The sequence below is a fragment of the Oncorhynchus gorbuscha genome, linkage group LG04, assembly GCF_021184085.1.
Source record: "Oncorhynchus gorbuscha isolate QuinsamMale2020 ecotype Even-year linkage group LG04, OgorEven_v1.0, whole genome shotgun sequence".
NCBI classification, from domain to species: domain Eukaryota; kingdom Metazoa; phylum Chordata; class Actinopteri; order Salmoniformes; family Salmonidae; genus Oncorhynchus; species Oncorhynchus gorbuscha.
In genome coordinates, this window is record NC_060176.1 from 76,577,757 (window position 1) to 76,586,622 (window position 8,866).

The window sequence follows — 8,866 nt, forward strand, 5'->3', positions numbered from 1 at the left end:
TAAAACTCATAACATTGTCAAACAAGAGCCTTCAAATCCCAGCCCACAGAGTTCCCAAAATAATACGCTGTATCACTGTGTGGAAAACTATTTTAAGAAGCAATTGAAGGACAACTGAAGGACACGACTAGAAGATGTTCAAACAAAAATTCTACACTAATTGCTTGTTTCCCAGACGCAGATTAAGCCTAGTAAAAAGCATTCTCAATGGAGAGTCGCTTTATAATCCAGGACTTGGCATAATATGTGTCTGGGAAACCAGCCCAAGTGTTTTAGAATATGTCAAACCCTACCTCTAGTGTAGGTAGGCAGTCGTATCAGAGCTGTAACTGCTATGCAGGTAGGTGGACAACGCAGCACACAGACCAGTTCGCCTCGACAAATCCCTTATCGGCAAAACACTGAGCCACACAGCAGTGTAATGGCCCTTTATACTAGACGAGTGAAGGAGGGGAGGGGGTAGAGAGGAGGGGTAAAGGGGAGGGGAGGGGGTAAAGGGGAGGGTGGGATAAATGGGAGAGAGTAAAGGGGAGGGAGGTGGTAAAGGGGAGGGGTAAAGGGGAGAGAGTACAGGGGAGAGAGTAAAGTGGAGGGGAGGAGGGTAAAGGAGAGAGGGTAAAGTGGAGGGGAGGGGGTAAAGGGGAGGGAGTAAAGTGGAGGGGAGGGGGTAAAGGGGAGGGTGGGATAAATGGGAGAGGGTAAAGGGGAGGGGAGGTGGTAAAGGGGAGGGGTAAAGGGGAGAGAGTACAGGGGAGAGAGTAAAGGGGAGGGGATGTGGTAAAGGGGAGAGAGTAAAGGGGAGGGGTAAAGGGGAGAGAGAGAGTAAAGGGGAGGGGTAAAGGGGAGAGAGTAAAGTGGAGGGGAGGAGGGAAAAGGGGAGAGGGTAAAGTGGAGGGGAGGGGGTAAAGGGGAGGGTGGGATAAATGGGAGAGAGTAAAGGGGAGGGGAGGTGGTAAAGGGGAGGGGTAAAGGGGAGAGAGTACAGGGGAGAGAGTAAAGGGGAGGGGATGTGGTAAAGGGGAGAGAGTAAAGGGGAGGGGTAAAGGGGAGAGAGTAAAGGGGAGGGGTAAAGGGGAGAGAGTAAAGGGGAGGGGTAAAGGGGAGAGAGTAAAGGGGAGGGGTAAAGGGGAGGGGAGGTGGTAAAGGGGAGGGAGGGGTAAAGGGGAGGGGAGGGGTAAAGGGGAGGGGTAAAGGGGAGAGAGTAAAGGGGAGGGGTAAAGGGGAGGGGAGGTGGTAAAGGGGAGGGAGGGGTAAAGGGGAGGGGAGGGGTAAAGGGGAGGGAGGTGGTAAAGGGGAGGGAGGGGGTAAAGGGGAGAGAGTAAAGGGGAGGGGAGGTGGTAAAGGGGAGGGAGGGGGTAAAGGGGAGGGAGGGGTAAAGGGGAGGGGAGGTGGTAAAGGGGAGGGAGGGGGTAAATGGGGGAGAGTAAAGGGGAGGGGGTAAATGGGAGGGGAGGGGTAAATGGGAGGGGGTAAAAGGGAAGGGAGGGGGTAAATTGGAGGGGGTAAAGGGGAGGGGGTAAATGGGAGGGGGTAAAGGAGAGTGGGTAAAGGGGAGGGGAAAGCCCTCTCCTCTTTATTCAGTTCTATTCCAGGCCAATATTGACTTGTTTTTTAGCAGGAGACTGATATAGTTGCACTCAGTCGGTGTTCCACAGCCAGCTCATAGCTCTCAGTGTGTTCACCCAGCCACTAATAGCTGTCTTTGATGGGCCTTCATTCAAAAGTAGGGCTGTGACATTCATTGAATTTTAGATGACGGTAATTGGCCAGCCAAATTACCTCGGTCTCCGTAATATCCGTTCGAATAGCAAACAAAATATATACATTACCAGTCAAAGGTTTGGACACACCTACTCATTCAAGGGTTTTTTCTTTATTTTTACTATTTTCTACACTGTAGAATAATGGTGACGACTTCAAAACTGTGAAATAACACATATGTAATCATGTAGTAACCAGAAAAGTGTTAAACAAATCAAAATGTTTGTTTTATTTTAGATTCTTGATTCTTATTTTAGATGCCTTGATGACAGCTTTGCACACAGAGTCTATGTTATCTCAGAAAAGGACTTGTGTGGAGTACCATTTTCAGCTGAGCCGTTGTCGCACCTAAACGTTCCCACTTCACAATAACAGCACTTACAGCTGACCGGGGCAGCTCTAGCAGGGCAGACATTTGACAAACTGACTTGTTGGAAAGGTGGCACACTACGACGATGCTATGTTGAAAGTCACTGAGCTCTTCAGTACGGCCCATTCTACTGACAATGTTTGTCTATGGAGATTGCATGGCTGTGTGCTCGATTTTATACACCTGTCAGCAACGGGTGTGGCTGAATTAGCCGAATCCACTAATTTGAAAGAGTGTCCACATACTAATGACCATGTAGTGTACATGCAGTAAAAATATCATTTAAACGGTTATGATGGTCATTGTTATTTTTCATAATGGTGTTTACACTTATACTGTAATTGTGCCCTAATCAAAGGGGGTTTTCATTTTAAAGCAGAGAGAGAAAATAATGCATGACCTTACGTGACCTTAAATGACCTTACATGACCTTACATGACCTTATGTGACCTTATGTGACCTTATGTGACAGGCTGAGGCATTAATGCATGACCTTACATGACCTTAAATGACCTTATGTGACAGGCTGAGGCATTAATGCATGATCTTACGTGACCTTAAATGACCTTACATGACCTTATGTGACATGTGACAGGCTGAGGCATTAATGCATGATCTTACATGACCTTAAATGACCTTATGTGACAGGCTGAGGCATTAATGCATGACCTTACATGACCTTAAATGACCTTATGTGACAGGCTGAGGCATTAATGCATGACCTTACATGACCTTAAATGACCTTATGTGACAGGCTGAGGCATTAATGCATGACCTTACGTGACCTTACATGACCTTATGTGACAGGCTGAGGCATTAATGCATGATCTTACATGACCTTACATGACCTTAAATGACCTTATGTGACAAGCTGAGGCATTAATGCATGATCTTACGTGACCTTACATGACCTTAAATGACCTTATGTGACAAGTTGAGGCATTAATGTATGACCTTATGTGACCTTACATGACCTGACATACCTTGCATGACCTTATGTGACAGGCTGAGGCATTAATGCATGATCTTACATGACCTTACATGACCTTAAATGACCTTATGTGACAAGTTGAGGCATTAATGTATGACCTTATGTGACCTTACATGACCTGACATACCTTGCATGACCTTATGTGACAGGCTGAGGCATTAATGCATGACCTATTGCTCTGTTATGACAACTTCCACCGAATAAAGCCGTTGACTGATTCAAAGAGAATGAGGCGAAACACACAGAGGGGACGGTCTCGGTTAGTCTCTCAGAAGGACGGACAAATAGACCGACAGACAGAGAGACAGACGGACAGGCAGGCAGGCAGACAGACAGACAGACAGACAGACAGACAGACAGACAGACAGACAGACAGACAGACAGACAGACAGACAGACAGACAGACAGACAGACAGACAGACAGACAGACAGACAGACAGACAGACAGACAGACAGACAGACAGACAGACAGACAGACAGACAGACAGACAGACAGACAGGCAGACAGACAGGTGTAACAGGAGCAGCCCGGGGAGGGAAGCTGCAGCCCTGTGCTCTGAGGTCACAGGTCACCAAAGGTCCCCAGAGGTCACAGGGAAGCCTGCATGCAGAGGAAGAGGAAGTACCAAAGAACGGAGGTGGATCAAAGGGACCCTGATTACTACTACAGCTGATAGCTTATAAAGAGCCATGTGGAAGGGCCATGAGAAACACCGCTCCATTATGGGGACCATGGACATGGTAACAAATGATTGTGTAACATGGAAGTTGCCGCGCGACCACTCAAGGCAGGGTTGCATTTCAGTTCAGTCCCAGTGCTGCTTTCTGAAAATATAACATGGAGGTCGATTACACTGATTTGAACAAAAATGTGCTATGTTGTATACAGTATAAATGACTAACAAACACAGTGTTCATGTTACAAACACTGTTAGGACAGCCTCAGTCTCAGCAGGACTTGTGTCAATATAATACGAAGTCTACAATAGAGACAGGATATAACCTGAAACAGGGACTACAATAGAGGAGGATATAACCTGAAACAGGGACTACAATAGAGGGAGGATATAACCTGAAACAGGGACTACAATAGAGAGAGGATATAACCTGAAACAGGGACTACAATAGAGAGAGGATATAACCTGAAACAGGGACTACAATAGAGGGAGGATATAACCTGAAACAGGGACTACAATAGAGGGAGGATAGAACCTGAAACAGGGACTACAATAGAGAGAGGATATAACCTGAAACAGGGACTACAATAGAGAGAGGATATAACCTGAAACAGGGACTACAATAGAGGGAGGATATAACCTGAAACAGGGACTACAATAGAGAGAGGATATAACCTGAAACAGGGACTACAATAGAGGGAGGATATAACCTGAAACAGGGACTACAATAGAGAGAGGATATAACCTGAAACAGGGACTACAATAGAGAGAGGATATAACCTGAAACAGGGACTACAATAGAGGGAGGATATAACCTGAAACAGGGACTACAATAGAGAGAGGATATAACCTGAAACAGGGACTACAATAGAGAGAGGATATAACCTGAACCAGAGGGGCCAAGGGGATGTGAGGCCCAGGTGGGGATAGTCAGTCATAATAACTCCAGAAACAATGAGTGTACGCACTGCAGTCACAACCCTCAGACTCGGTGCCATTCAAAGTTCCTTTGTTCGGGCTCAGTGTCTATTTCAGGCCCCATATGCTCACCTCTCTACCCCCTAATGGTCTTAGCTTTGTCCCTGCCTCCCCACAACACACACACCGTACACATGCACACACACACACTCAAACACACACACTCACAAGCCACGCCACTCCACCCAGTTTAAATTGCATGATAATCTGCCCCACAAAAATTTCATTTATCGCATCATCCACATGAACAAAAGAATCCCCCAGGCACAGATGCTGGTTAGGTGCAATGTATGCTACATCCAGCCCTTCTTCTAGGCTGAGGGGAACAGCCGAGCTTCAACAGAATGATCCATGATCTTTACAGCATGTTCACATATACACACTTTAACAGCAGGATCATATGTAGGTGATTCTTGCAACTCCCTCTGGCATCCTTCACTAAACAAAATGGTGTATTCACTGTTGTTTAGTGAAGGATGCCAGAGGGGGTTGTAAGAATCCTCTACATATGATCCTGCTGTTGAAGTGTGTATATGTGAACATGCTGTAAAAAATACATTTAAAAAAGTACATTTCTTGGTTTATTTAGGAAATACAAGAGACGTAAATTATCCAACGATGGCTATTGTGTGATCCGTTATTACTTTGTCTAATTGTTGATTCAGATTTGATTCAGATTTGAAAAGGGACGGTGTACCAGCATCAACACCGTAAGGGCTCAGATGACCAGAGAGCAACACAACACAAACAGCACTGAGCAGCAAGCTAGACGGTGGGGGACTTACTCTTAATGATGTCAGTCTCGCCATCTGATCTCTCTGTTCCCCAGACCTGAGCCTAGATAATACCCATTCTATCCTCCCTCCACTGTGGTAGTATGTATAGTTCTCATGCACTGGTGGAGACCTTTCTACGGCCCAAATGGAAACTCATTTACAGTGCACTACTTTTGACCAATAAACTTATGGGACCTACACTATGTGGGCATAAAGGATGTCATTTGGGACAAATCCCATCTCCAACCCTGAATCCTTACCCTCTGATAGCTAACCACCAATGAATGGCTGGCTGACAGAAATACAGTCATTTAATTTAGGCAATTTAGACGCAAAACAATCTTGCTTAATTGTAGCCGTGCGGCTCCCAAAACTCCACAGCATTTGGAATAATATGAAAATATGAAACAGTTTACAATGGATAGCTTTTTTACGATCCACTTTCACTGTTCCTGGAGCTGCCTAGTGTCGTTTCACTGTTCCTGGAGCAGCCTAGTGTCTTTCACTGTTCCTGGAGCAGCCTAGTGTCTTTCACTGTTCCTGGAGCTGCCTAGTGTCGTTTCACTGTTCCTGGAGCAACCTAGTGTCCTTCACTGTTCCTGGAGCAGCCGAGTGTCGTTTCACTGTTCCTGGAGCAGCCTAGTGTCTTTCACTGTTCCTGGAGCAGCCTAGTGTTGTTTCACTGTTCCTGGAGCAGCCTAGTGTCGTTTCACTGTTCCTGGAGCAGCCTAGTGTCTTTCACTGTTCCTGGAGCAGCCTAGTGTTGTTTCACTGTTCCTGGAGCAGCCTAGTGTCGTTTCACTGTTCCTGGAGCAGCCTAGTGTCTTTCACTGTTCCTGGAGCAGCCTAGTGTCGTTTCACTGTTCCTGGAGCAGCCTAGTGTCGTTTCACTGTTCCTGGAGCAGCCTAGTGTCGTTTCACTGTTCCTGGAGCAGCCTAGTGTCGTTTCACTGTTCCTGGAGCAGCCTAGTGTCGTTTCACTGTTCCTGGAGCAGCCTAGTGTCTTTCACTGTTCCTGGAGCAGCCTAGTGTCGTTTCACTGTTCCTGGAGCTGCCTAGTGTCGTTTCACTCTTCCTGGAGCAGCCTAGTGTCTTTCACTGTTCCTGGAGCTGCCTAGTGTCCTTCACTGTTCCTGGAGCAGCCTAGTGTCTTTCACTGTTCCTGGAGCAGCCTAGTGTCGTTTCACTGTTCCTGGTGCAGCTTAGTGTCGTTTCACTGTTCCTGGAGCAGCCTAGTGTCGTTTCACTGTTCCTGGAGCAGCCTAGTGTTGTTTCACTGTTCCTGGAGCAGCCTAGTGTCGTTTCACTGTTCCTGGAGCAGCCTAGTGTCGTTTCACTGTTCCTGGAGCAGCCTAGTGTTGTTTCACTGTTCCTGGAGCAGCCTAGTGTTGTTTCACTGTTCCTGGAGCAGCCTAGTGTCGTTTCACTGTTCCTGGAGCTGCCTAGTGTCGTTTCACTGTTCCTGGAGCAGCCTAGTGTCGTTTCACTGTTCCTGGAGCAGCCTAGTGTTGTTTCACTGTTCCTGGAGCAGCCTAGTGTCTTTCACTGTTCCTGGAGCAGCCTAGTGTCGTTTCACTGTTCCTGGAGCAGCCTAGTGTCGTTTCACTGTTCCTGGAGCAGCCTAGTGTCGTTTCACTGTTCCTGGAGCAGCCTAGAGTTGTTTCACTGTTCCTGGAGCAGCCTAGTGTCGTTTCACTGTTCCTGGAGCTGCCTAGTGTCATTTCACTGTTCCTGGAGCAGCCTAGTGTCGTTTCACTGTTCCTGGAGCAGCCTAGTGTCCTTCACTGTTCCTGGAGCAGCCTAGTGTCTTTCACTGTTCCTGGAGCAGCCTAGTGTCGTTTCACTGTTCCTGGTGCAGCCTAGTGTCGTTTCACTGTTCCTGGAGCAGCCTAGTGTCGTTTCACTGTTCCTGGAGCAGCCTAGTGACGTTTCACTGTTCCTGGAGCTGTCTAGTGTCTTTCACTGTTCCTGGAGCTGCCTAGTGTCGTTTCACTGTTCCTGGAGCAGCCTAGTGTCATTTCACTGTTCCTGGAGCAGCCTAGTGTCGTTTCACTGTTCCTGGAGCAGCCTAGTGTCGTTTCACTGTTCCTGGAGAAGCCTAGTGTCTTTCACTGTTCCTGGAGCAGCCTAGTGTCATTTCACTGTTCCTGGAGTATCCTAGTGTCGTTTCACTGTTCCTGGAGCTGCCTAGTGTCGTTTCACTCTTCCTGGAGCAGCCTAGTGTCTTTCACTGTTTCTGGAGCTGCCTAGTGTCCTTCACTGTTCCTGGAGCAGCCTAGTGTCTTTCACTGTTCCTGGAGCAGCCTAGTGTCGTTTCACTGTTCCTGGTGCAGCCTAGTGTCGTTTCACTGTTCCTGGAGCAGCCTAGTGTCGTTTCACTGTTCCTGGAGCAGCCTAGTGACGTTTCACTGTTCCTGGAGCTGCCTAGTGTCTTTCACTGTTCCTGGAGCTGCCTAGTGTCGTTTCACTGTTCCTGGAGCAGCCTAGTGTCGTTTCACTGTTCCTGGAGCAGCCTAGTGTCGTTTCACTGTTCCTGGAGCAGCCTAGTGTCGTTTCACTGTTCCTGGAGAAGCCTAGTGTCCTTTTACTGTTCCTGGAGCTGCCTAGTGTCTTTCACTGTTCCTGAATAGGATCTCTATGTTCAGACAGTGCACATTTGATTAGGTATTCCCTTTCCCCTTCATTTATAGGTCAACTAATGCTGAACCTTTTCGGGATTGAAATCAAATGCTAAAGAAACACAAGCCAGTGACAGTCTACGATAAGTCCCGTTTGGGGCCTCATAACATACTTTATTTACAACTCCGTTACCTTTGCTGACTCTGGACCACACTTGTAAGGTGAAAATGCCACTAGGCCCTGATCTTGTGCCTGTTTTCTATTTCCCCCGCTAATGGTTAAAGTTAACATTAGAGGAATGGAAGCTGATCCTAGATCTGTACCTAGGGGAAACTTGAACCCGGAGACCTAAACTCTGTGAATCTGATTCTGATCTCATCATGTTTTTTATTGGCAGGTGATAGTCAAGAGAGAATACAACATCCAATAACAGGCAACATGTGTAGATGCAGTCGTGGTACTACAATATCCTAAATACTTGTGTTCTTCCAGTCATTTTATCTGCTCAACTCTACGAGCCTTTTAATTCAAGCCCTCTTATCTGTGCCCACGACTCATCTATTAAAGTCTCCTTAGTTACAGTAGGCTAAGTCTCAAATGAAACCCTATTCCCTATGGGAGACCTGTCAAAAGTAGTACACTACATAGGGAATAGGGTACAATTTGGGATAAACCCTTACTCACAGTGGAAAAT

General features: G+C 47.0%; 1 protein-coding gene across 9 annotated transcripts in view; it reads right to left on the reverse strand.

Moving 5' to 3' along the window:
- Positions 1 to 8,866, reverse strand: part of pdlim5a (PDZ and LIM domain 5a) — a 145,682-nt gene that overhangs the window by 123,002 nt on the left and 13,814 nt on the right. For 8 of the 9 annotated variants that reach the window (XM_046348128.1, XM_046348129.1, XM_046348127.1 and 5 more), the window contains exon 1: positions 294 to 433. The exons of the other annotated variant lie outside the window; for it this stretch is intronic. The gene's annotated coding sequence lies outside the window, so the exon portion shown is untranslated. Of the gene's footprint in view, positions 1 to 293; positions 434 to 8,866 lie in introns of those variants that run through there. 9 annotated transcript variants of the gene reach the window in all.